The sequence below is a fragment of the Drosophila ananassae genome, chromosome 2L, assembly GCF_017639315.1.
Source record: "Drosophila ananassae strain 14024-0371.13 chromosome 2L, ASM1763931v2, whole genome shotgun sequence".
Taxonomy (NCBI): Eukaryota; Metazoa; Arthropoda; class Insecta; order Diptera; family Drosophilidae; genus Drosophila; species Drosophila ananassae.
Genome location: NC_057927.1, coordinates 1,876,822 through 1,903,442, shown reverse-complemented (window position 1 = coordinate 1,903,442; position 26,621 = coordinate 1,876,822). Strand labels below are relative to the sequence as shown.

At 42.8% G+C, this 26,621-nt stretch overlaps 1 long non-coding RNA gene across 1 annotated transcript; it reads right to left on the bottom strand.

Annotated features, from left to right (window-relative positions):
• Nucleotides 1-18,376: 18,376 nt before the first annotated feature.
• LOC26513729 lies at nucleotides 18,377-20,319 on the bottom strand. The gene is made up of 2 exons (XR_006507488.1): nucleotides 19,852-20,319; nucleotides 18,377-19,780 (listed from the first exon to the last, which is right to left on the bottom strand). It is a non-coding gene; the product is annotated as an uncharacterized LOC26513729 (long non-coding RNA).
• Between the last annotated feature and the right edge of the window lie 6,302 nt (nucleotides 20,320-26,621).

Here is a 26,621-nt window from a genome sequence, read left to right as displayed (position 1 = left end):
TATTTATTTATTCATTTTAATTCCCACAAACTCACTTGGGGTATATAAGGCTCAGGCATTGGAGAATATGTAATCAATTGTTTTTATATATTCTTTGGGAAGAAATATATTAATTAAGATAAGGTTAAATTAAACCAAAATGAATTCTCATAAGACTGTAATGCAAGAATCCTGTTGTTGAAATGTATTCTTTTTATGTCCATATACCACACATATTGATGGGAATCCTTTATTCGATCAGTTACTTATTCTTTGTTTATTTAAATTGCGACTTTAAAAGCACTTCCAACGGCTTGAACTTGGCTAAGGTGGCTCACACCAGCTCTCACAACCACAATCCTCCTACCCCTTTTAACCTCACCCCCCACAGACCGTACCCCTATTGTACCGTACGCACCAAACGCATTAAAGCAGCTTAAAAGTTCGTCTCTCCTTTTTTTTCACGCACGCAACCTGAAAAGTATGCAATGCAAAATGTACTGAGCTTGTGCGGATAAAAAAGGAGCAGAGGGTGGTCGAGAGTGTGGGGGTTTCTCATGTAGGGGGTAAGCAAATACAGGACCGCCTTGTGCCAGCCTCCCCCTCTCCCTCACCCTCACCCTTGCCCTCTTGGCCAACTCTCTGGCTCTTGTATTTGCATGTAAGAAAAGTTTTACCACAGACCCAGACAAACAGACAACGTGAGGCTCACATACACGTACGTACGTATATCGTATGAAAAGAGATATGGCGAGGGGTGCGATAGAGAGGAGTGGCTGCGACATTAATGCTGCGTGCGTGTAAATACCATGAATCTGTTGGCATGTAAAACACTTTTGTTACGCCCAAAGCCAGAGCAAAAACCAAGGGGAAAAAGTAAAATATATTGTTGCAGCAATTTGTCAAAAAAAATTTGCTCAACTTATTGCTGCTGCCGCTGCCAAAGCTGAAGCTGCAGGAGGAAAAACAGAAGCAGGAGCAAGAGCAGCAAAATGCAGACTTAAGTCGCATTTGAAAGTTGGGAAACTCGTGGGAGAAAGTCGGAGGAAAAGCTGCAATGGCTCTGCTTATTTGTGGTGCAATTATCAAAATTAAAAAATTCAACACACGTGTCTGTCGGTTGCCCTCAGAGGTATGCGGTTGATATATATTACGAGCTTGAAGTAAACAACAAATATTGGATCGGAGCCTTGGGAAATCGGGTAACTGGTAAGATGAAGGCTGAACGCTGCAAACTGAAGCTTAAAAGCCAGAGCTGCAATCAAAGTTAATCTGAGAGAGTAAGTGGGTCGGTCGGCCGGGGCCAGGGTCCATTTAATTTATGCGGCGCATTGAAATTTATCACTGGACGAGCATCTTAATGGTTCATTAAATTCATTATTCGTATTCCTGTGAAACAAAAAAAGTAATAATCAAATTGGTTAGCAGGGGGAGTGATGCGAACAAACAACTGAACGGAATAAAATAATGCACATATTTGTGTGTGTACACATGCAAGGATATCCTGTACACACTGCTGTTGAGCCTTGGCTCTCTTTTTTATTTGTATTTTTTTTCTTACGTCTGGTCTCGTTTTAATGAGTTTTTCCTTTACGTAAATTTATTTTCATTTGAATTCTTTTGCAATAATTTCAGGCGGCCGCGGGCCCAAATGGCTTCGAGGCGTGCACAAAAATGCGATTATGCATTCATTAACGAAATTAATTGCAGACAAATGCAGACAAAGAGCAATTACACATGGAGTGTCTGGGGATCGGGGGTGTGGGTGGCAGGGGTGAACAGAGGAGCAGGGGGTTGTGCGTACGTGTTCGTGGCTCTGTATTGAAAAATGGAACAGGATCCAAATTGTAACCTGTAGCAGGGAACCTCGGCTAACAAGCTGAACCGAAACGGACCGGCTTAGGAGCTTACTCTGTGTGTGTTTTTGCCTCGTAAGGAGAACATTACCAGGGCTTTTATCGTAAATGCCAACATCTTTTGCTTGTAATTTTCTGTTACGCTCCCAACACACTGCCACACTGCCATACTCGCATTCGCATTCTCATTCAAATAATAATGGCTGCCTTTTAGTTGTGCAATGATTACGTGATGCCTGCAGAGGCACACACGCACACATCACCGCACATGAGCGAGCACATCCATTAGATATGAGATTTTTGTATCTACTGGATGTCCATGGCCTTGTCTTGTCTTTTCCAGTATCTACCACCCCCTCCTTACCTACCCTTCATTGTCGTTGTTTCTCGGTTTATGCGTGCATTTGGCTTCAACTTGTGTGTCATACAGTTTTGACTCTAATAACGACACGCACATGCACAAACCCTTGTTCGGATATACGATTTTTGTGTGGCGCATATAGCTTATAACAATGCACATTGTGATTTTCGCCCCCACCTCTCCTGCCACCATCTCTGTTGTCTTGGCAGAAAGCATAACAACGCTGCGTATACGTAATATTTTCTACTTAACTTACCGACCCTCAAAAAACCACAAAAAAAAAAATAAAGTAATGGACAAGCTGAAACGATGACTGAACTTACTCTCTGGGAAAACTCTTCATATGAGCTGCTTTTTGGGGATAGATTACGTTCCAGCATTTTAGTCGAAAATGCAAAATAAAAGAAATTTAGCATACTTATTTGCGCAATACAAATAAATGATACAGTTTCAGTACAATTACTCCACGTTTAAACAATTTTTTATCCTTCTGTATTCAAACATGAACAAATAATTATGGGAAAGTAATTGACCTAAAGATCCGATGGAAAATCATCATGTACATTCTTTGTCGATGCATAATGCTTATCATTACGTATACGCAACGTTGTGTGTCAAATGTGCATTAATCAGGCTTGATGGCAATGCTTCCGCCTATATGGCTGGATTATGGAAGAATGGTCTGGGGGTAGAAACAATAGGATGTGCCACCACCTGTCACTACCAGAAATTCTATGCTGCAGCTGAGCACTGATGGCGCTGTTGCTGATGTTGATGACATTTGAATGCGTAACTGCAGCTATAGCAGATACTCGTATATACTTTCTTGTTAGTGAGGCGGAATGAAGAGCCAAGATATGGGTGGGGCCCTGTCATTCTGGCTATTCTGGAAATGTCCTTACGGCACACATCCTACCACTTGCACCCATACCTCATTCTAACGTTTTCAGTTACGCGTGTGTGTTGTTCTGTGCTTAGCCGCTTTGCTGGTTCGTTGAACGTATTTCTCATTTTCATGTCCATTTCAGAAAATCCTTGCTAGTCATACTCGCATATGAATGTATTTGTCAACTACAAAGCAACAGGACCCAAAACAGCAACAAACAAACGGGAATGACAAACAAAACAACCAAATTAAAAAAGTACAAGCTGAAAAAATATCTTAAGGGTATACTTAGGGCTTGATTTTTGTAGTGCTCTGACTTTTTGTCGTTTTATATATACATACATATATGTATGTACACGTGTATGCATTGTGTTAGCAGCGGTGTGTGAGTGTGTTGGATATTCTTTTCTGCTTAAGCGGACAGTTGAAGCCTGCCATCCCCTAAAAAAGAATCACCATCCCCCCATTTTTTTTTAGTTTCCACACCGATATAAAATACTGCACCATAAAATACATTTTATTATTTTAACTAAGCTATGATAAAATCGGACTTTACGGCTAAAGCTTCTGAATTATTTTTAGTATAAAGAATTGATTTTATTTTTTCTTTCAGTGCTTATCCTTCGCAATGCTCCTGACTGCATTCGCGCTGGTATTTTGCATTTGCAGTTTCTCATTGCATTTGTAAGCTGATACGCCAGGTCCTGTTTTCACTGCTGAGCTGCTGTTTCTGCTTCGGTTTTTGTTTTTCTTTTGCTGCTGCTGCTACTGCTGCCGTTATGGCCATGTTGCTTGGCGGTATTGTTGTTTTTGCTGTTATTAGTGCAGTTGTTGTGGTTGTCATTGTTGTTGTTATTGTCCTCATTCTGGTTGAGCCGATGCGAGTCCTGTGGTTGTTGCTGCTGTTGTTCCGGTTTGGCACTGCTGCGCGAGAGCATAATAGTTTTGTAAGCTCCCTCTGGGGCATTCAACTATATGCGACTGAGACGGAGACTCTGACTCCTACTGCGACTGCGACTGCTGCGGCGGCGGTGGCGGCGATGGAGACTGAGACAGAAACAGAGAAGATGTCTGTATTTCCCAGGACAATCTTTCGCCACGAGTGTTTGTACACTCGTGTTTGCACCCATCAACCCACTTATACCAGAACCCTACCGCCCGCTATCCACATTGTGTACACAATCGTATTTGGGCAACTGAGGACAAAAGTTTCCTTGGCTTTACAGCATCAACAAGCAAATACAAGCCGAGAGCAGAGACACAGGACCAGAAAACCTGGTAGTAGCACTAGAATTCAGGACGCACCGCTAACAACAGTGCAGCTTGTTGATTTTGATACTCGAATGCAAAAAACTTACCCATGCAACGAAATGTTCTATGTTGCACCTGGGGAGCTGAAATCGGGTAGCGATGTTGCATGCCAGTGCAGTGTTAGCACAAGACATTTCCCCATAGTTGCTATTTAATCTGAAAATTGCATGCTCCATCGACGTAAAGTCAAGCGCCGGAAGATGAAGCCAGAGGTGGCAAGCGAGAAGGCTGGGGATCGGCAATCGGTTCGCATTTGAATAATTAAGAATCGGCTGGACGGATAAAGTCGCCGCAGCTTTGTGACAAAAGGCAATTACATCAACTTCTATTGGAATTTCCTATGTATACTCGAGTTAAAATCCAATTCTTGAATAGAAATTAGGGACATGGATTACAATTGCTTTGAATGTGTTTTTCTAATGAATTAATAACTTAATTTTTCCCTGGTTACTGCCTTCGCTTACTTTAAGTTTTTTCTTAGGCACATCCGCTCAGGGCAGCCAGTTGAAAAAAATATAACTAAAGGGAGTTGGAGAAGCTCAACTGGCCGCTTGTGCATCTTTGTTTATCTTTAAACTCGTTTGCTCTCAAGACTTTTGGCGCCCATGCTAGCTCCCCAGTGGACGACTTGGAGTTAAACTTAAACTTTCATCGCCAAGAGCCGTAGGTCAGACATCGCAACAGAAGCAGGAATAGCAGCAGCAGCAGCTCTGAAGGAACAGCGACGTAAAGCGTGCTACTTCACAGCGACTTTTATGGTCATCCAAAAAGTATGACAACTCAGGCTACTGCTCCTGTTGTTCCCGACCAGTAACCCACAGTCCACACAATGCCAGGCGGTCTCATACTCTGGAAACTCACTCATACACACACATATGCACTAAAAAATAATAACTCTTATATACGATTTTTTTTATAAAATATTTTGTAGCTTGATACAATAGCACTTTCTAATATGCAGTTGCATTTAATGAAAATGTGACATTCTCATTGTCACTTACTTTTGTTCACAAAGTAGATTTCATTTAAAGAAAAAAAGTTATTTATTTGTTGTAAACCTATATTCTAGAACTGAGACTTTTTCTCGCTGTGCAGGCACACATACAGGGAGGACTATATGAACTGCTCGTGGCACTCGTGGAAGCGTACTTATTTATATACTTATAGTTTACGGCGCTGCGGGACATATTGTGCTCGAATATATATTTTTGTTCTAATGAAAAAGTTATGACCATCAAATAAAGTATGCTGCTTGCCAGGGCCAGGCGTAACGAAAGCCACCGGCAACAACAAAAGCACCAACGCAACTCAAAAGTGAAGCAGAACTGTTAAGTGACCGACCGTAAGACCTGCAATTGTCGTTGTTGTTTTTTTTTTGTCATTTATGTTGTCGTTGTTGTTCCCCTTGTTTGGTCGTTGAAAGTCGGTTGTTGGCTGGTGACCTCGTCGACAGTTGAGAGTTGACTCCATTGTGTGCTTCCTGTTTACGCTGCGAATTCATATTGCTGCTTCTGCTGCTGCTCGTTCTGCTTTTCTGACCCTTGCCTGTCCCTTTTTGTTGTTGCCATTATCTTTTGTCTTGAGCTGGCTATTGCCATTGCTATAGCTTTTCTTGCTCTTGCTCTTGTTCGGGTGCCTCATCTGAAGCTGCCTCTGCTGCTCTTATTATTTCTCATTCGTAGTTCGTTTAATTCAGTTTTCATATACACATGTCCCGCTTGCATGTGCATGTGGGTGTGCGAATATCGTTTGCCCACTGGGCGTATACTTTATCATACAATATTGTTTCGTTTTTATTACATGTCACTCAGACGTGGACGTCATAGCTTCTCCCTTTGTGGTTATTTGTATCTATGTGTGTTATGCGACTACGCTATTGTCACTGTGTGGGTGATGGTGTCCCTTTCTCCCTGTCAGTTTGTTTATGTGTGTGTGTGTTTTTGAAAGAGCGTGTAAAGTGCGTTCTTTGGTTTTATATGAATTTTTTAGAGTTTTTTATGCACTCAACATGAAAATTTGTTCGTCAAGAGTTTCACCACAACAACAAGAATAACAAAAGCAACAAGAGGAGCCGTAATAGCAGCAGGAAGCAACCGGAGCCACAAAATTTTTGTTTGCCACGTGCGGCGGCTGCTGTTCCCAAAGTTCTAATTTGGATTTTTCTGCCAGAGAGATCTGGGGAACCTGAATCTAAACGCACCATACATACCATATATAAGAAGGAAGTCAACAACAACGGTCATGATAGGAGCTGTATGCTCCTCTAGTATGCTCACAACTAGCTCGGCTTAGCCCACTTACTTTGCCCTGTTGTTTACACTCAAATATTTACATATATACATATATATATATTTTTAACGAGTATTACTATTAAATTACATATGCAAATATACATATTTCGAGCAGGCTTGAGCTGAAAGCTGAAAAACCAGGCAAATAGGCAACCGGTCCTAAAGGCGGTAGTCCCAAGATTTAGCTATTTGTCAGCTCTCTCAAAGCAAAATCTTCAGGCTGAGCACGTAATACGTGACAATTACTACATTTTGGGTAAAACACGCTCATTAAATCATTTGAGCTTAATATGGCAAAGGCGAATACGAAATGTGTGCCAAGGCAGTAGAAAAGCTACCTAACTGAGCTACCTGCCGCACAAACCGCACACAGTATTCCAACGTAGAGTATCCTGCACAGCACAAAATACGAAGAAGGAATGTGAATTAAGACCATTTTGAGATTTTAAGAAATGAATTTAATAAAACATAGTAAAAATGCACTTGGAAATCATTATGTAGAGAAAAAATTTACTTTTCAAGGATTTATTAGGACTTAGGACTTATAGGACTTTTGTAAAAGACTTATAAGGAGTATTCTTTAAACTTTTATTTAAAGTTTTGATAATTTAAATCTTCTTCTATTAAAAATTCTTGATCTACTGGAAAGCTGTGTAATAGACTTTCACATCACTTTAAATTTAAACTTTTTTACTCAGGAAATGTTACGTTTATTTGAGACATATTGATATGATCGACACTTAGTTATATTGTTTAGCTATCAAGTTTTATTTTTGTGTTCAGTGTCCCGGGCTTAGTCATTAGAAGACAGGAGACAGTGTAGGCCACGCCGGGGCAGGCCAACTTGTCTATATGAACAATGGCTCGGCTGGCAGGCAAAAGTGAGCAACAATGCAGGGCCTAGCTAAAGGATTTAACAAGGGGCCGCGCCACGTTGACAGGCCAAAGGATGAGGCCAGGATGTTGGGAGGGAGGGATGGCAGGCAAAGGGCTGAGAACAACAGCGCTGATGAGTGGGGACACTATACACACAACTGCGACAACAGCTACATGCAACTATAAGGTATTTTCGCAGCTACAATGGCAGCAAGGCTGGCAAATGAACAGGACTGGCAGGACCTGCCTGAAAGTCTGACTGGCTGCCAGCAACCAGGAAGTGTAACATCAGCGCTAGCATCCTGTAGTGTCCTTTTACCGCACTTTGCATGACGTTTAGCTGGTCCGAGTGCCGTCCACTCTCCACTCTCCCCGCAATCCCGATCCAGTCTTTGTTACAGCCGAGAACGTTGTCTCTCCACATTACTTATTATGATTATTATTTAATGCAGCAACAGCAACAGTTACTCCATTGTCCCGTCTTGGCGTGGAGATGGCTTCGGAATAGGAATTGGCACTCGTGATCGATGGAGGAGTTACCATTAGATATTAATAATTTTGGTATTTTTCATACAAAGGAAATACAAACCTCCTTTCTTCTAAAAACTAACTATGTAGTACTTTACTTTAAAAGTAACTTACATATATGTATATAAGGTCACTCTGAACTAAAAACTTAAAAGAGAAAAATTCCAAGCTGACCAAAAGCTTATAAGATACAATATAATGAACAAAGTAAATATGTGTTAGTTTTTAAATTATAAATTAATAATTTTATTGATCCTATATTTTTTTTTTTATTTTTTAATAATGTTTATAAATCTTATCGTGATCTGCTCACGCTTGCATCTCTGACCTTCTGCCCTTAGAATTCTATTGTGGCCTCTTGTCCACTGCGTGTCGTTGGCATTGTTTTCCTCTTTTTGTCTGGCTCACCTGGGAGGTGCCTACTGCCTATGCTGCTGTTGCTGCTGCTTTGGCTGCTGCGGTTGCGGGTCTGCATCTCATCTCCGGGATCCCCTCCTTAGAACCGCCTCTCTGCCTGCGATTCTTTTGGGCTGGCTTGTTATTCTTTTGTTGCGTGCACTTTTCACCGTAGTATTTCGTAATATTTGTTAAGTATACTTTTGAAATTGTGGTCTTCCACCATTATGTCATTCAGAGGAGTTCCAGCAATAACAAGAACTACAAGCCAGCAGAGAAAAACCAGGAGGGGCATCATCGTTGTGGACAACAAAAGGCTGCGACGCCGCAGCGCATAGTTCTAGTTGCTGCTGGTTTGCCGTTGTCGTTAGACTTGTTATTAAAAGAGATAAAGAGCGGTTACTTAACCACACTGCCTCTTATTTGTAGCTGCCGTCAGTGCAATAATGTAACATAAATATTACTAATTTCAGGGAATTTATTTAACTGTACTAAAATTTAGTGGCCTGCAGTTGCAAGTTTCTGGTGCAGATGCACATATTGCGCATACGCCACAATGGCCCGTCCCACCGCCAGAGGCGTGCTGACAGCATCTGCCAGAGACACTGACAGTGAAGGAGGTGTAGGGGCTCGAAGGGGTCAGGGAAGGAAGCTAGCCATCTAGGCTTGCCACTCTGCTGGCGGCAAATCTGCTTTTGGTTTGTCTTGAATTTGACGGAGCTCCATTGCATGTCCACAGCCGTCGGGTTGCTGTTATTTAAACACGCAGCATTTAGGCTTAAATTGCGGTCTCTGGCATGGCTGCTGTCTGGCCATGAATCCAAGTCCCCATCCGCTCTCCCCCTCTAGCTACAAATTCCCCTTCCAGGGCCATTCCGTTGCGTGCGGTAGTGGGCGTGTCATTAGACAGAGACAAGCTAAAAGAGATAAATGGTGACAGTCGTTGAACTTTTTGCTTTGTAAGTTGTTTATGCATTTCAAATGAGGCGTACGGATCGGAACAGGCGAATGGCAAGGATGGCGGGTAGCGGAGATTGGAGTAATACATTTTATTTGCAATCTTAACCTTAATTTAGTTGCAAGACTCAAGAGCCAGCCATGGAATCTGTCGTCTGAAATAAATGAAAATGCAGAAGCAGAGGCACTGGCACAACCAGCAAAAAGCGCAGCAATAAACATACAAATACCAAAAGGATAGCAAATATACAAGCACACACACAAACCCAGGGAGCACGCAATGCGCCATCTTCACTATTTCAAACGAATGGCGAGGACTCGAATCTGAAGGGATATCGGGGAACGGGCGGCAGGGCACTTTTACTTTGTGCCAAAAGGCAATGAAAATGACTAATTTAGAGTTTAATTAAAATGCGCTAACGATTTGGCGCTCAACAGCAGTAGCAGTAGCAGCAGCAGCCAAAAAGCATCAACAAAAACACCATCAGCAATGCCAACTCAAAGTCCTGAGCTACAACTTAAGCCCGGCTGTCGCTCAAGAAATTTTCTAGCGAAATAAATAATCAGCCACAATGGGGCAAAAGTTCGGGGCCCCAGACTGATGATGGAGATGTAATCTCTCGAAATATCTATTTAAAATAATTGCCATTGAAATTGCGTCGATAGCTCTGAGCTGTCCATTGCGATGGCAACCATATCGCAAGTTGGCCAAAAGTACTAAATAGCATGACGAAATAAAATTTACAATCAGGCTTTAAGCACTTCACTTCACTTAGACATCAATTGAATTTTAAAGCTTTATAAAATAATTGTGGGTTGAATTGGGTCCGGAAATAATGGCTGGCGACTACAATGCAACTTTAATGGCAATTAATTAGAATTTTTGAAAACTTGATACTTAACAATACTTATACTTAACAATAAGCTCATTGATTCAAAGATATTTGATACAAACTTGTCTAGAATAAGTTGAAGTGTTTTGTATCAAACCATGAATTTATATTTGAAATGTAGATCAAACTGTCACCTATACCTTTATCTTTGTAACTCACTAAAATATTCCCTTTAATTAGATATGTTTATCATTTACAATTAGTTTACGACTGTGAATATTCACATTTTCATTGATTGTCTGAGAATTTGCGGAAGCTCAGCAATAATTCCCAAACGTGTCAAGCCCATGGATCTAATTCCTTCCCATTTGCGTCACTCGAAATGCGAAATTAAGTAAGGTGAAATTGACAGAAGATTGAGCCTCTATTCCCCTGCTAACTTAAGCAGCTGCGTCAATTTTAATACACTCAAAAGAATTTTCTTCGCGCCGCAGGAAAAGAGGGGCCATAAATTGGGGAAACGCGCAGCCTTGCCTGCTCTTTGACGCAGTTCGGAATGGCAGGAATCGCGGAGTCAAGTTGGCGTTATTAATCGACTGGCATCCATAATTGTGGATGCCATTATAATTGTCATTATGTACAATACACGGATGGATAGTAGTGGCTGTCAAAACGTCACTCGGTATCGTACCGGCGGGCCGCAATGTCCACGCGATTCTTGTGGTTGCTTTGCCAGCTCCTCAGCCTTTGTCTGTGTCTGTGTATGTGTCACTGCCTCAGAATTTGTGTGGCAATGTAATTGACTGTGAATAATAACCGCTATAATAATTTTCAGCCACAACGCCAAAGCGAAACCCAAGGCCTAGCAAAGGCAAGGACCAAACACGAGCTGGGAATCGCCCGCCGACTCTGCCAACGACAACAATGCTGACAATGTTGTTGATGATGATGATGAAGGCAAAGGAGCCCCGCACGAGGTGGAGTCGATTCCTAAACTGAGCCAAAGACAGAGGCAGAGACAGAGGCACAGTTTGCGATTGACAATCCTATTAATAACAAGAGCAGCAAGAAACCCCGAGCCACATTCATATTGTAGTTCCATCGAGCCGGCATAAATAAACGAGATGGTGAATATCTAAGCCACAAACCGAAGTGTGTATGATCTGCTTGAGCCGAAATATTTACAGGATCTACATAAGTTATGAGCCAAAAGCTTATTCATCTCCAGAATCAATTAATGAGGTACGCGCAGTAATTTTTAAGTTTTAGAACTCAAGAATCTTGTAAAATACAACGCTTAAAAAGCTCTGCCTTTCTAGTCGTTTATTTTGCTGCCAAGATAGTTGGAATACCAATATACCTTTAACTTGGATATATCCAGAACATAGAAAGGGATAGCTTTCCGGAGAGGCCAAGTGGCGGAACAATCATAAATGACATTGCTCAATTGCATTTGATTAAGTTAATTGTTTTCGAGCTTATGGCCGGGCGATTAACAATGAGCGGCACACAAATTTGACACGACTACTGCTGCTTGTGTCGTTAAGGCGGTGGGTGGTGAGTTAATTTCAGGGACGTCCTGGAGAAGGACGAAACCAATGGGGGGAGAGGGAAGGCGTTGGGTTGGTGGTGGGTGGTTGGATGGTTGGGTTGACAAATGTCAACATTGCTCCCATATCTGTATTGAATTATTGACATAATTTACAAAATCTGTGGCTAATGGGCCGTATGACTGTGTATAAATACCCATGGCTATCTGGTCGAGGATATTTACCCAGCCCAATTGTTTGTGTGTGTTTTGGTGTCTGCGTTGTTGTGGGTGTGTGCGCGTACATGTGTAGGTGGTCTGCAATGCATGTCAAAATGAAATTTGTGGATTTTGGGCAGACAAGCCGAGAGAGGGTGGCCGACGCGAAGAGGGGGAAGGGTCAACAACATATCACTGCAACAGGTTAATTTATATTGCCTTCAGTTTATTGAATTATTATAGCTCATTAATGGCTCTGCTGAAATGCAATTTCAGTACAACGACACCTTGCCCGGGGAACAGGACTCCGGGGAATTGGAAATGACCGTCTCTAATGCGCCACCATTGTCCGGCGGAACTTTATCAGCCGCATTTGCAGCTTGTTAGCCAAATCGAGCATTAGCCCCGACATCCATTAGTCATTTATTAAAACAGTTTTTATTGAACTCAAACACCTTTTCGAAAACTCCCTTCCAGTCAGGACCTGTACCCATTGCAGGCACACGGTCGAAATTCTAAAAGCGTAAACCGAAAGCCACAGACCAACATCCAAAAAGGACAACAATACGGCTGTTTGTATTTTCGGCGGAATGTCGTACATGTGCGCGAGAATGTGTACATTGTAAACCATAAAACTAATCTAATTTGACAGATGAATTTATTAAAATCAGCAGAAAGCATCTAGCTGCCATCAGTGCCTGCCACTCCGCCTGCCAGTTACCCATGCCTATGGCGTTCCTGGCCCAAACAGTACGTAGATCCAGTTGGTCATGGAGGAGCTTGTATTGCATGTATTTTCAAATTAATTCAACACTGTCAATTTGTTGACTGGCTTATAGTGGCAACATGTAGCATGCACTTGGAAAATAAATGAAAAAGAATGGGTAATAGAGCGATATTGGACCTGCTACAGCATACGTGCTTATTATGTGCACCCCTTTCTAGACCTAACAAATGTAAATTAATAGTTGTTTGCTAACAGAGTAGGGTAGCCGCAACCTGCTTTTCAATTTATTTTAAAATTAAACATAGGCTTAAATCTAAGGCTATTTAAACACAGTTTTTAAACCCTATAACATTATTCTTTAAAATTTAATTGCTGGCAGTGTAGTTTGTAGAGTAGCTGTGTTGTTTTTGCTGCTGGTGGCAGAACTACAGCAGCATCTCGATGGTAAACGTTAACTAATTCCATGGAAATGCTGTTGCGCAGCTGCTATTTGCATTTGAAACCGCAATGGTACTGAGGGACACAGGGGCCGGTGTCTCCTGCAGTGGCTGGAAGAGGCGCTGGGGCTGGGGCTGGGACAGAGGCAGGGGCAATGGCTATGTACAGTGGGTGTTCGTGCATGCAACGCCGAAGGCAATTGGCAAAACGCGATTTGGAGTGACAGCAACAGTCACTGACATTTAGCATGATTTAATGACACCGCTGCGGGGGCGACACTTTGTCCGAATCCGATTCCGATTCCTATTTCTATTTCAAACTTGGAATCTAATGAAACGCCGTCCGGCCAGCGGCGGCCAGTTGTAAGGTAATGGTAAATGGTATCTGCTAAATGCAAAATCTGTAGAATGCCGAGTGGAGAACTGTAACGTAATTTGGCTTGTATGCAAAGTTGGGCAAAGAAACATCAAGTGGCGTTGAAAGCATTGTCGTGTCGTAGCAGCAACTCTCCCTCATTGAAACCCACTCCCGTAATTTCATCGGGAAGAGCCACCAAAACTGACCCTGACTGTGACTAACTATAGCCGTCAATGCTAATGACTTTACGTTGTTATCGATGTCAAAGTTTGCGCTAATAATAAACTTCAAGTGAAACTAATTAAGCGAGTTTTCGCTGGCCAAAGCAAAAATAAAAATAAAATAAAAGGAAGTGGTAAATGCGACTAGCAAGAACAACCCGCTGGTCTTTCGGCCAAATAATTAATGAACTGCATCAGCAGGAGGTGGGTAGCTCACACATGACGCAAGCTTCAGAGAACTTCGGAATATCCTGGCCAAGGGGGTTGCTATATTAACTTCTCAGGTGGCATGACAAGAGAATCGTTTACATTTGCCAGAAGTCTCTACAAAATTACAATTTACAATTCACTTGCATTTAATGCATATCTCTGATATCGATATTATATCTGCAAAGTTGTGTTAAATGTATCTAGATTTTCTTCATTAATTAATAGGTAATTGATACAATCTTCAAATATTGCATTTAGCAGTTTAACATTGGAAATTATTGCCTTTAATTATTGGTGTATTCCTGCTTAAGTCTTGTATCTTTGTGAAAGTTCATTTGATCCTTCTAACTTTTTAAATAGTTTAATTTATTGCATGGTGTCACCCACTTAATGTTAAACATCCGTTGAGGCCCTTATGTATATTTCGGTCATTAATAATTGGCTTAATTTTTTCAAGAGGGCAACCGTTGGGACGGCCCTCGGCCTGCGGTTACATATTAGTGACGGAAGGCGTCAGTTAGACAAGCGTTTGAAAACTATTAAACAGCGTCCAAAGTTCACAAAACCGAGCGAAAAGCGGAAAACGGAAGGCGGAAGGCGCGTGCTGTTGCCTGTCAGAGTTGACTGCTTTTGGCCCAGTGTCGAGTCCTGTTTTTGCTATTGTTGCTGTTGGTCCTAGCTACTCTCGGTGGTGGCGTTGTCGTGTCGGCGGTCTAGGGCAAACAAACTACTGCTTTTAAGCATTTGTGTTACATTAATTAAATTTATATTCAAACAGCGCGGGACTTAATTTCTAATTTCCGCCCGTCTTGGCTATGGGCGCCGCCACGGCCCTCCTACCACTCACACACACCCACTGAGTGTGTGTCAGTTTGGTGCCTGCCCCAGCCCCAACCATTGCCTGTCGGTTGTGGGTTAAGTGTATATACACTTACATATATATGTGGGCTGCCGCGGTGGGTGGTGCTCTCGGTTGGCCGCGGGTGGTTGGCACTTTAAGCAACCTGCCCGGGCGTCATTAACTTTAATGCCTCGCTTTATTTAGCAGCAAACAAATGTCATAACAACATCCTCGACGCACCACAAACAAGAGTAGTGGGTGGTGGGTTCTGCTTGCTGGGTGCTAGTGGCTGGTGGCTGGGTGGTTCTGCAAGGCCATCAGCATCAACATCAACACCAACACTAGCAAGTGCGAAACGAGGTTGTTAGGAAATTTATGCCAGGCATACTTTTGTCATAATTGCGCCTCCTTTTGACTTGTTCGCTTTCCGTCTCCACTTTTTATTTCTCTCAGGTTTCCTCTTTTTTCCTGGCTCCCTAATGCTTCTGGCTCGTGCTGGAGAGTGTCGGCAGTTTTGAAATATGGGCCAAAGTATGTTGGAATGGTCTGCATGCAAATGTAATAACCCTGGCATTGGCTCCACTTTGCCCAGATATCCTGAGGTCTGTCACTGGTCCTGCCACCTGTCAACGATATCTGCTTCTCCTGTCGGCTTATTTGTTGGGTGAATCGCCGCTGAAGCCGTCCTGAAGCTGCGACCTTTGCCACCAGCTGGCACCCACCCAACCACCACAATCGGCCCTGATCCCGGACTGATGCCAGGTAGACTCCTCCACTACTGGGTGGGTGTACTGCTTCATTTTATGCTTGTTGAGTTAATAGTTGCCTTCCAACTACCGTTTTCAGTGCGTTCTACTCCCTGACTAGCACTATTTCTAGTACACTGATTAAAAAAACAGGTGGCGGCATAGTGGGTGATTATAATTATTTTTCCATTAATTAGGCATGTATTTGGGTTCTTAATAATAAGCACATATATTGCATCTGTTGATATATTGCAACTTAAAACCACGTTATAATCAACGTTTTTCTAAGTGTCGGTGTCTGAGCAATGGTCTTTTGATAGTGGCAGTGACTGCAAGTGCCGTAATTTGTAATTTCGGGCAAATGAATTTTTGGCTTTTTGGGCTGCGGTCGAGGCATTGGAAGTCGGAGGCCAAGGGTGTGGAGGAAATGGTCTGACAAGTGTTCGGCAGGTTTGGTCGGATTCTGGACTCTGGCCTGCCTTGCCCAGAAATTGCAGGTCAACCGACCAGGAGTGTTCAATTGTCAAACAGAGCGGAGTCATTTCATTTCATTCCGGGTAGAGTCGAGTCGAGTTGAGTCGTGCCGGGAGTGACTTGCTTGTTTATCGCTTTGCTGGGCTGGCCAACCGGCGGCTGACTTTTAAATAAACCATAAAACAACACTATTTACTTCAGTTGCGTTGTGGCCATAACTACAGTATCAGTCTGGAGCCCAGAGTCCGGATGGACCGGCTATCTCTCATTTCAAGCATTTGGGGGGCGAGGGCGTTTTATCTCCTTTTTATCGCTTCTTTAGCTAGGGTTCTGCTTGATGTTTTTGGCCAACTGTCCGCTTGGTTACTTGGTTAGTTCAGTGCTTGGCTCTGTGTGTTAACCTGTGCCAGGTTATTTTTAGTGCCAGCCGTGTTCAATTACGTAGGTTCCGTTTCTGCACTTGTCCAGGTTCTGGAGGTGGAGGTCCAAGTCCAGGTTTTATTTGCCTTTGGCGTGGCCGCCCATTAAACGGACACTTAAGTGGAATTGTCAGCTCAAACAATGGCCTAAAAATAGCTGTATACTTTATTTCGGACACCGGATAGTGCAAGCTCAGGTACTGCCAATAATTAGCATTCACTTAATAGTTTTCGTTTGGGATTTGCCATCGAATGCTTTTGAGCAGTTAACTGACGTTGACGCCGCTCTCGGCCAACTGTTTTATTTTCGAAAGCGATTAAATTAGGGAATAAGCCGAGAGTGGTATTAGTTTCGACAAGGTGACAGGCCAACGAAATAGATTGACGCACTGTGGAATTCAATCCGGGTTAAATTGCATGCCGTTTTTATGAATAATTTATTCAACGAGCTGGAGGCAAGTGCTTTGGCATCGCACCATAATTATACATATTTCGCACATGCTACCTTTTTAATTAAGGAAACCCAATTTATACAGATCCCTTTCTGTATTACCGGCTGCTACACGTATTCCCACTTAATTGATTTCCCTCATGACGCCCCTGTGGGTTCGCAATCAACTGTCATTCGATGGATTAGTTTTCTAATATCACAGTCACATTTATGCCGCTTTACCACATAAATGCACCTGCAAACCAGTTCGTAAGGCCATCAATCAACATCAATCATTCAAATGGATAAAATCAGATTTTTCTATCATGCACTCTTTGAAGCCCACAATAAAAATGTAAAGATACTAAAGGTATTTAGGCACTAGTCCCACCATGGTTATTAAATTGTTTATGGCTTTCTGAGATGAGCATCTAAACTATTAAACAGATTTTTATTGGATTTTCACAGTAGATTTTCGTTGATAAAGAATGGCTCGTTTTTGTAGATCTGGTCTATAAATGTTCCTATTAGATATCTGTTTGAACATCTTGCATAGGCTTTACGGTTTAGGCTTATGCGCGATAAAAACTGGTCCTAAAAATAATTAATTTTACCCTAATCGATCTCAATCTTTAAGCCAAACTTTCGATAGGCAATAGTCTTTAATTTTAATTGCTTTTATTTGTTGATCAAATCATAATTTCTCATATAAAAACTAAAGATGTTTAATAGAAAATTAAATGCTAAGAAGTGATAGACTTAAAATGATTTTTAATAATTTTTTTTTCTATATTTTTCATCTATACCACTGTCGACCGCGTGACTGCATCTCATCGTAAAAGTTTAAGTGTTTGCCAGACATTTTCTCGTTAACTGCGAGCACCCAAGTGATTTTGATGCTGTCCAGGCATTTTGGCCATCCAGTCAGCCAGCCAGCCAGCCAACTCTCCGCCCTCAAAGCTTAAAAACTCTTCGTTAAAATCGGAAATTAGCTAAAAAGTTTCGTAAGGCGACACTTGCCAAAGTCATTCGGCCCCTGACCGTTATTGCTGCTGTTGTGGCTGCGGTTTGAATTTTGTATTTGAATTAGAATTTGAATTTGCTTCGGTCTCTGCTCCATTCTGCAGTGCACTGCACTTTCTTTAATTTAATTTAAGGCCGGACTACGGTTGCACATTCCGCCCCCAATCAAGTAATTGCCATGGAAGGGGAAGGCATATAAGAAGGCTGAGTGGCAGTATCCGGCATCTTTCGACTAATGCAGCTAAGCATCAGGCCTTGGGCGGTAGTAAAATGAAATAAGCCGAGTCGCATCAAAAAAGCCAAGTAAAGGGAGCACAAAAAAAATATATAAAAAAAAGGAAGAAAAGGCATCGCTAAAGCCAAAGCCATTTAATAAATGCCACAATTTTCTATCCGTCCTGCTCGTACTTGTACTTGTACTCAAGATATTGCCACACGCTGCCATTGTAATGCACATAAAATATTTTCATTTTATTTTCAATATACTTTATCCATTCCCAGGCAGGATTTTGCAGTGTGGGACGATATATGTATGTGTTTGCGAGAGTGTCTGTGTAAGTTTGTATTTTTTTTACATTTTACGACTACGACAAATAAAATGTGCATGATTTTATGATCTGTTGATATTCCATTACAATTTTGTAAATATTTTGTTGCTGCTGGTGCTGGTGGTGCCGCTCCTGCTTCTGCTTTTACTTCAGCTTCTGGAGCTCTTAGACACCCCTACATCCTTGCACTTATATTGCTGTTACAATAGACTTACAAACACATTCCAAACTCGGCACATCCTTCCCCTGTCTTCCGGGGGTATTGTATTGGTAGTGGGTGCTCACAGCTGGAAAAAGGATGTTTGAGGCTCTGCCGAGCATTTCCCACAATGGTAAAGTTCTGATAGAAGGATATCGAAAGAGGAATGGGTTCAGGGACAGTGGCAAAAAGGATGAAAACTGGCTGGCTAGGCGTCTGATTGCTTTTACTTGCCTCCTGCCTGCTCCTAGTAAGGGAATATTTTTGTATTTGGAGCTTATTTTTTATCCAATATGCACAATGATGCTTATAAAATATATTGCTCATGAATATACATATAGACATATGTATCCTGCCGGAGCACGCTCCTGCAATCCCGCCGGGCTTCCTTTCCAGACGAGTGCTCAGCTCAGTGTGTGCGCTGGGGCCGGTGCTGGTGCTGGTTCCGGGGCCAAGATTATTGCATATTATGGCGTTACGGCATTAAATGCAACATTTCAAAGTTCGAACAAAAGACAAACAGGCCAACAGGCACTATGGACCAAGATGGGGAGTCGACCAAGTGGCTCTTAAATTTTTAACTAGCCAAATTGCTAAACAAATTTCAGTTAAATTTGTGTTTCAACGCAAACGGCCACAGCAACTTGCATAAATGATTTATTACCACAAACAAAGTGCCGCTGTCGTCGCTTTTCGTCTTCGGCTGCCACTTCAGCATCAGCCACAGATACAGATACATCTACAGGCTAAAGATACTGCTACAGCTTCAGCTACAATTTTGGCTCCATTTTTAGCTGCCATTGCTAGTCAAGCGTCAAAATTTGTGCCGTGACCAAAAACAGGCGACCATTGCCAGGACAAATTCTCTGACGAGCCTGTACGTGTGTGTGTTGGTGTGTAGGTCCAGGCTGAATGCCCACGCAGGACGAGAGAGCTAACCGAACACTCAAGAGTCCAAGAGGGACGAGCCCCAAGATCTGAGACGAGGCCCAGCCACACGCTCGTAAAATTTTATATCCAATTTTACGATTTCTGACGCAAAAAGTGAAACTAACCATTTCGACATTAGACATGAACACATCTCTGCCAGCCACCACTATGGGGCAGAATTTACACTGCGGAAAAACTAATATAATATATTTTTAAAATATTTTAAAACACTTACTAGCAATTGAAAATGTAGAAAAATAGTATTACCTGATTTTGAAAGCTTCAGAAAAACTGATAAGCTAGTAAAAAGAGTAAACCGTCACCGGAAATGTCAGCATATATTTTGGTTTGAATATTTTTCGAGTGACCCCTTCTTTGGATACAAGCAACAGCCTAAGCCTGAACCACAGCGACAGCGACAGCTCTGGGGACTGAACCGCTGATGGTTGTGGCAGCTATGGCCAAACGAGTAAGAGGAAAGGGGGGTGACGAAGGGGCCCGAACAGCGGCAACATCAACTGTCCAGGCGGCGGCAGCAGCTTGGGCGTCAACGAGCGAACAAACGTCAAGGATGCTGTGCATATTTTTTCGTCAGGCCTTGGCTTTCCTGCCATGGTTTTGCCTGCCATTCGTCGTACCATTTCCACAACTACTTGGCCTTTTTTCCGCACTTTCTTTTTGCTTTTTTTGTTTTTGGTTATTCGATTTTGGCGATGACAGCCCGAGCGACATTAAATGCCCCGCTTCAGTTGTTTGTGCTTTGTGGTCTAGGCCTGGAGCCCGTGGTGGGCAATGGAGGCGAGGCATCAGAGGAATGTTAGTTCATAGAAGGGGAGGTAGGGAGAAGCTGAGTCTGGCCATCTGGCCATTTGGTCATCCAACCATCGCCTTCGTCCCCCACCTTGGATTCTGGTCATATTGATGGTCCTGGCGCCTCCCAACAATGCCGGCCTCTGAGCTATTCGGTAGGGAGTTTTATGGCCAAACGAGGGTAGATTATATTCTTAAATAAATATCAGTAATAAAAAAACCAGAAATTTAAAATCTATTAAAATCGAAATCCTTTTGAAAAATTGTGCTATTCGAAGGCTTGTCTATATGCTTACAGCTGGAGCTTATTGTTCTGGTTCTTTGTGATTAAAAAGATATGGAAGTTATTGGAGTTAATAAAAAAAAAATAAAAAAAATTTAAATTTCTCATATCTAGTCACAGCTGGAGCGTGTTTCTCCATTTTTTTTGCGATTGAAAGAACTCAAAGGACACCCCTCGCTGGGTGAACTATGTCCCATGCCTGACCGATTTTTCGGTATTGACAATCCCTGCGGCTGTGTTGACTCAAACGGAGTCCAAGTCATCACCAGTGAATCGAGCCTCTCCTCCAGCCCCGAGCAAGAATAGTGGGACGAGATAGTCCTGTGGAAAGAGACTGGCTTTCGGAGTCGAGCATGTACGAGTCGTATTTGGCAAATCAATGGTTGACCGGGTGTCATTAAATGCCTGATCGTTTAATGCCCCCAAAGCGCCCAAGAAACCCACTGTATATACCCCCGTTCTAAGGGTGCACCAGCTGCTGCTCCTTCAGTTTCTGAAGGATATCTCGTGTGACAGTCGTTGTCGCCTTCTTCGATGCCTTCGTTTCCTTTCGTACCCTGTCGTCCTGTCGTTCAGTCTCGACGTCCTTTCGCCCCGGTCGTTGCTGTTTATCGTTTCGCACTTCCGCTGGTCAACTTCCTGCAGCGATTGGCCCGGCGAATGGGGCCAAAATCAATTGGAAATTAATTTCATGCTTTGATTACCGGTCATGACGCACGTTTTATGACCTTGAATACGACACTTTTGTGTCGTCGCCGCACCGAGCTCACTCCTGATCTGATGTCCTGGCGCTGGTACTGGCGCCCCTGCCCCGTTCGCTGTCCATTTCCTCACTAAATTAGCCAGGCAATGGCATGAATTGAAACGACCACCGGCTAGCTCCGATTCCGATTTTCTGCTCGTGGGGTGGCTCATGGTTAACTGCCGGCATGGTACCATTCTGGTATTGCCGTCAATTTATCAAAGCCACGGCTCATTCGTCGATGCTTGTCAGGTAGGTTGTGTACGCCAGGACATTCGATATAGAATGTACAGTGTAGGATGTGAACACGAACTTGGACATTGGACATTGAACATTGAACGTGGGCGTCTCGTTAATTGAAATGTTTATATGACTTTTTATGGCCTGCCAAAAAGGCCCATTACGGTAACGGGATTTCAATGGAGCGCCAACTCGTAGCACTGATTAAACTAATTCGCATCAATAATTCTCCGCCACGAAAGTGCGAAAAATTCATCCCATTTCTTTATTCCTTTTATTTTTTTCTTCTTAACTTCAAGACTATATATGTATATAATAGTACCTAAAGGTATGTAAAAATATTGCATTAAATTTACTTTGTCCAAGTTTCCCTTGGGGCAAGTAGGAAAAGGAACGGGCGAGGTTTGGGGCAAAGCTGCTGCGCTGCGTCTTTCACCTTTTTGCATCCTTTGTGTCAGCAAAAGTTTTTCTGCACGTTTGTGCAAATCCATTCAATATGGCTGCTGTTGCCGCCAACGCAGCCATTGCACGGAGAACAATTTTATTTATATTTTTCATGCTCCCTCCAATTTATTAATGGTGATGTATTACGAATAAAAATAGGTGGATCAATCATCGGATTGCTGTGAATAGCTGCGACGAGGTTCAAAGTGAGACCATGTCTTTTTTTTTAAATTAAATAACACAGTCCCACTTGTTTCAGAAAAATTTTTAAAGTTTTTTGTATTTACGTTTGTCAAGGTTTATCTCTATGGCTTCTTTATTTAAACATACATAAAAAATATGTTGTTTATCAAATGTGTAAAAATGAATTAAACTGACTTTAAGCATGTTTCAACCCGAATTAATTAATCAAAAAATCAGTTTTAAAAGCTGAAATAAATATGTAAAATTATTCGGAACATAAAAATGTAATATTTTTTTATAAAAGTGAAAAAAGGAAGTTTAAAAATCAAATTATTTAAACCCTTTGTCATACCTTTTCCCTAAGTGCTGCGCCAGCTGAGACATCACCTTCCACTACGGGACTGTGGCTGTGGGACCGACTCCGGCGGAGGAGGAAAAGGAGCTAGTGGAGGGTCTCCGGGGGCGAAGGTAGAGCACCTCCTGCGGACAATCTTAGGCTGCCTGCTGCCGCTTGTCGCATGCCAGCTCACTCGTTTATTCAATGCTTTTCTTCGATTCTGCTGCAAAGTTGGATTTCGCCTTTTGTCGGACAGGAAGGGCGGTGAGAGGTGGCTTGGGCGACTCGAAGAATAGGGTGAAGGGGACAAGGATCTGGGGGAGGACGAACGCATTTGAGGATAACCAAAAGGTGCTTTTATATGCTTAATGGAAAATCTAATTTATGACCTATGGCTTTCTGTTCGTTGCGTTTTCCCAGCTCGCCCCATTCCCGTCCTTCGACCATGTCGTCGTCCATCGATTCCGCAGACATTTCTGCTCTAGATTTGTATTTGTCCTTTTTGCAGCCAGAAGAAAATGGAAAAGGAACAGGAGCCGGTGCTGGAGCCGGAGCCGGAGCAGGAGCTGGAGCAACCAGCAGAGCCAGTCTATTCTAAAACAAATGAAGATTAATGCGAATCGAATGTGCTGCCTTTGTAAGTAGCAAAAGGAGTGCAGATCCTGCTCTTGCTGCTGCTCCATTCCCGGCCACACACCATTCAAAAATTAAACATTCCGAATGCATTTATAATTTAAATGAATAACCCAGCCATTTCTTACCTCTCTGGCTACATTCGTCTTGGCATGCACTGCAGAAAAACTTAATTATGCAACTTAAGTTTTAAGGTCTTGGGTTTAAGTTTTTGGTCAATATTTAATTGAAGGAATAACTTATTCCTCTTTCCTTACTGCAACAAGGACTTAAAGAGTCTTAAATTAAATTTAAGTATTTTTTTTTCATTTAAAAGTCATAACTTTTATTCACTGTTTTCGTTGACTTTGTGTGAAAGTCCTTCGACTTGATTCAGGCCCCAAATGAACGGAAGTTTTAGCGCATAAATTTGAATGATATGATGGGCCCGGCCTTTGTGCCTTTGGCTCCTCAATGTGTGGATGGCCAGATGATGAGTGATGAGTGTGCCCCGCCCACTGCGGCACGTTGCCTCAGAGCCACCCTCTGGCCTACAATCTGTGCCCACCCATCCAAACACGCAATAAATTGCACAAAAATTATGTTTTACACAACTTGCCGCAAATTGCGCAATTCGAGGCAACTTGCCACTGTGCCACTGCTGCAACTGCTGATTGGTGAGGTCGGGGATGGGTGGCACTAGGAGTGAGAGAAACCGAGGCACATGGTGAAAGTAAGGGGCAGTTGCTGCATTGCAATTGACGGCGATTATCGCGGCAAAAATAGTTTTGTTTGTTTGCTGGTAGTGCTGTTTGTTCAAAGGTTTCGGGCCGGGTTTATTGGCATTTTAAACGTTATCGGAAACTAACCGAAAACTCCCTAAAAACTCGACTATCGAACTCGCGTGCCGCAGTGTGAGTGTATGGGTGGTGGGTGTGCCATAAGTGTTCGAGTGTGCTCTTGTGCGGGTATGTGTTCATGTGTATGTGTGTGCTCCAAAAATTTATAAGCCCTGGCTCTAATGCATGAGTTTCCCCATATACTTTTTTTGGTATATGTGGATGCGAGTTGCTACTGCCTGCCAAAAAGTTGTTGCAGTTGCAGTTGTGCTTTTTGCGCTTGGGCCGGGCTTTGGCTTGTCCTGCCACGCCTCCGCCCACCCCTAGCACGCCCCTACTACCCCATCCACACCCGGCGCCTGGGCAGTTCAATTTGGAGCAAAGCGGAGCAATTAAGTGTAAAAATGCGAAACACATACGCGCAAAGTGCACACTAGACCACGACCACCAAGCATACTCCACTGCCACGCCCTCATTGGATCTCGTCGCCCACCACCGCCGTTCCACCACCACGCATGGGGCCATGGCCGTGTCACCTTCTAAACGAAATGAGCAGCAAATTGGCAGTAAATTTGTTTGCTATTTTTCTTCTGCTGTTTTCTGTTCTGCAATTTGCTGTTTTGCTCGTTTTCAGTTTTCCAGCTTTTCTTTTTACCCCCCACCCTTCCTTTTTAGGAAATGTGCAACAGTTTTTGTTGCAGCTTGTTGTTGTTTTTATGGTCTACCTTTTATATATATTTTTTAGTTTTGTTATTGTTGTTGTTGGCGGGGCCCAAACAAGTTCTGCAAAATAGCCCAAAGGGGCAAGTAGCAAAAACTCCACCATCCCGCCCTGCGATCTGCCACTTAAACTTGTTCTGTGTGCAAATTTAATTTTTTCGCCGTTTTTTGACCAACTGAGATTCAGATTACAAGCCATAAATGCAACGTGTTGTTGTTGCTGTTGCTGATGCTGCTGGAATGGCTGTTGCTGCTGTTGTCGCTGCGTCGCCTGCTGCAATAACTCGAAATCAAAACGCAGCGGGCAGTCGGCCAGTCGAGGCACTCTGTCATGGACTCGGCAGCCAACGCCCTCCGACCCGCCCACAGATATATCCCCCATATATACATATGCCCCGGCCCAGACTCAGTCTCGGTCAGAATGCCATGAGGCAGTCTGCCCAACTGGACAACATTTACGGCTGCCGCTGACACGCGCTGGAAACTCGCCCGCTGGGAAAACGGTCGATGCCGGACGGTCGCCCGCTGGACGCAGGATACTGGACGAGATGAGGCGCTTGTGTCGACACTTAAAAAATCATAAAAAAAATATTCTAAACATATTCTGGAGGGATAATAAAATAATATGGGGTTTGTTATTACTCATTAACTAATTAACAAATAATAATACAGAGCATTACCTTTCCCTTAATTTCTTGAATGAAAAGTTGATTAGTTGCTTTAGTTATGACCTAACTAGAAATTGCAGTTTTTCGAGTGCTGCTTCTGGCATTGGCAACAAATGCAGTAAGTGGTTAACGCACACAAAGACAACGGATATGCAGGACATACCTCAGAGTCCACAAGTGCGAGCCTAAGGGAATGCGCCCCGGGGGAGAAGACAGGGGACAGGACCATAGAAGCCTAGCTATGCATAGCCGGCAACAGCAACCGCTGGCAGTAATCGACGTCGAGTTGGGGCAATTGATTAGAAGAACTAGCTGAAAAATGTGCCCATGCAGAAACATCGAAACAGGAACCTGAATCCATCCCCCCAACCCCACCGCCTTTCAATCTTCTCCGCCTGGCCGTTCCTGGTCTTTTGGAATAAAACTGGCTGGACCTAGAGACCCTGGCGCTGGAGCCGCAAATTGGCGAGAAATATTGGCGCACAAATCGATTGGCCAATGAATATGTATTGGCCGTCCATAAGTATGTCCGATGGTAACCCGAGGTGTTGTGCGGAAAATTGCAAAATATATTGCACTTGGAGTTGGCCAGGCATGAGAAATATGATATTAAATATTATGAAAGGGGAAAAATGCACTGCACGTTGCCAATCTTGTTAGCAGCCACTCAAGGATGTAACAAAATAATTGTCCGTGATTTGGCCTGCCATCATTCACACTTTGTTCACCCAGGCGGCTTCAATTAATTCAGCATACTGATAGTTTAATAAGAGGCCTGTTAGGCCATAATTCTTCTTTAACCATTGAGTAATTGAGCCAGAATTTATTCAAGCTATCCTACATGTTTCAAAATGCATCCAAACAGCTTCTAGCGGAAAAACCAGACTGGGTTGGCCATAATATTGATTGTTTAGTTCCATTAGCCAGCTTGGGTTACTAACGTGTTACAACGACGAGTCTATTAAGACTAAGTGGTAAAAAATTAGCGACCTTTATTTAAAATTCAACAAAAATGTTATAACATAATTTATTTCTTCACAGCCCTTCCTAAGCCCGGCTTTTTTTAAAAATATTACCAGATAATCTGGTTTTCAACACTAGATGGCGCCAGGGAGTGGCGCCATCTGAAGGTCTTTGTTATCTACATAAGCGTACGAAT